The following is a 2,161-nucleotide window of genomic DNA, read 5'->3' as shown; positions in this document are numbered from 1 at the left end:
TAAAATTGTACGTATCCAACCCTTGGGAATCAATTGTCAGCTGACAATGTTATGTGTAGAAAGGGTAATGAATGTGTAGCCATAATAACAATTACATACACACACATTTTTACTTATACACATGACCTCACTTAAGTCTCACAACAATCCTAGCAGGGTTGCAGTTACTATCTCTACTTCACAGATGTGAAAATGGGGGCCAAGAGAGGTCTTCCAGTAGCAAGTGACAGAATGTGGACTTGTCTATAGACGGCTACGTGTACACGTGACGCTAGACAATAAACATGCATAAAGAAAGAGAAGTAGGTGGAAATAGATGGGTCCATGGGCACATCTGAACATATGTGGAGACAGATGTGTGGACCAGCAAATAGACGAGGATGTGCAAACCTTTCCCCCACAGTCACGACCTCTTATCTGTAACTCAGCACTCAGGATGTGGCTGTGTTTGAACTTGAGTTCTGTCTCAGTAAACTTGTTTCACTGCTCAGCAGTAAACCAAAACCCATTACCCCCTCTTATCACTCACCTAGTTACCCGGATCCCAGGAAAACCAGCCCCCAACTCCAGGAATTAGCTGTTGTGCTGGAGGTGATGCCTGGGACTGCTGTAGCCGGGTTTGACCACAAGGAGAACAGCCTAAAGCAAACCCAGCAGGCTGAGAATGGCAAAGCAGGAAAATGGAAAGGGTCTGTTATGGGTTGCAGATGTAATTAATTAAATAAGGTCATTCAAGTAGGATGGGCCCTTAATCCACTGTGACTAGTGTCCTTGTAAGAAGAGGAGACACACAGAAAGAAGACGGCCATGTGATGATGGAGGCAGAGACTGGCATCTCTCCTACCAAGAGGTGTCACTCAGAGGGAGTGTGGCCCTGCTGACAGCTGATTTTGGACTTCAAGGCTCCAGAACTGTAAGACAATAAGTTTCTACTGTTTGAAGCCAACCGATGTGTGCAACTTTGTTATGACAGCCCTAGGAAACTAATATAGGATCCTGATCTATCCACCAACCCTACAGCCACCACTTGCTATGCATAATACCAATTTTTCTTCACCGTTCAATCTAGTTTGGTTTTTTTGGATAGTTTGGTTGGGGTTTTTTTTGGGGGGGGGGGGGTTGGCTGGATTGAGTCTTCGTTGTTGTGCGTGGGCTTTCTCTAGTTGTGGCGAGAGAGGCTCTAGAGCACAGGCTCAGTAATTGTGGCACACGGGCTTCGTTGCTCTGAGACGTGGGATCTTCCCCGACCAGGGATTGAACCCATGTCCCCTGCACTGGCAGGCAGATTCTTAAGTATTGGAGAGGGTTTTTTTGTTTTGTTTTGTTTCTGGCTTTGTTTTTTAATTGCAATAGCTTCCAGACTGACAACCGATAGGTCTTTTTGTTCCTCAGTCTTCTGTCCTTGGCCTTGCTTCTTCTGATAACACTCCTTCGTGGGGAGATCTCAGCCACTCTCATAGCTTCACATATCACTCAGCGGGCTCCTAACTCTTAAGTCTGTATCTGCAACCCACACTGCCCTCCTGAACTACATATCCAGTATCTATCCAACATCCATCCTTGGAGATTCCTCTCAAACTCAACAGGTCAAATTTCAATTCCTATCAACCCCCTCCTTGAGCTGTACTTTCCACACCCTCTGTTTCAGTGACTGTCACAACTATGACTCAGGTGTCCAGGCAAGACACCTGAGCTAGGCTGTCACTCCATCATCTTTCCTTCATGTCTAGAGCATCCACAAATTCTGTTGATTCTGCCCCTTCTCCCTAATCTGTCTTCTATCCATCCTCTCTTTACCATGCCCATTTTCACCAAAGGAATGTACGTCTCCATCATTTTTGTCTGGGATCTTGTAATACCTTACTCTAACCTTGAACAATTCTCCCTGTTACTGATGATTTAAAATGCATCTCTTAAAGTTTGGTAAAATCCCTGGTGAAGTCATCTGGGTTGATAGTTTTCTTTTGGAGAAAAATTTTAAATTATAGACTCCATTTCTGTAACAGATATAGGATTTCAAGAATGTTTATTTCTTTGTGTGTCAATTTTGTAAGAGTGTTGCCCTAGGAATTTGTATATTTCATTTAAATTTTTGACTTTATTAGAATAAAGTTGTTTGTTATAACATCTTCGTATTAGTTTCCTAGGGCTACTATACCGA

This window comes from Hippopotamus amphibius, chromosome 9 (genome assembly GCF_030028045.1).
Source record: "Hippopotamus amphibius kiboko isolate mHipAmp2 chromosome 9, mHipAmp2.hap2, whole genome shotgun sequence".
Taxonomy (NCBI): domain Eukaryota; kingdom Metazoa; phylum Chordata; class Mammalia; order Artiodactyla; family Hippopotamidae; genus Hippopotamus; species Hippopotamus amphibius.
The sequence above is the reverse complement of the archived record's forward strand: the minus strand, read 5'-3'. Positions refer to the sequence as shown.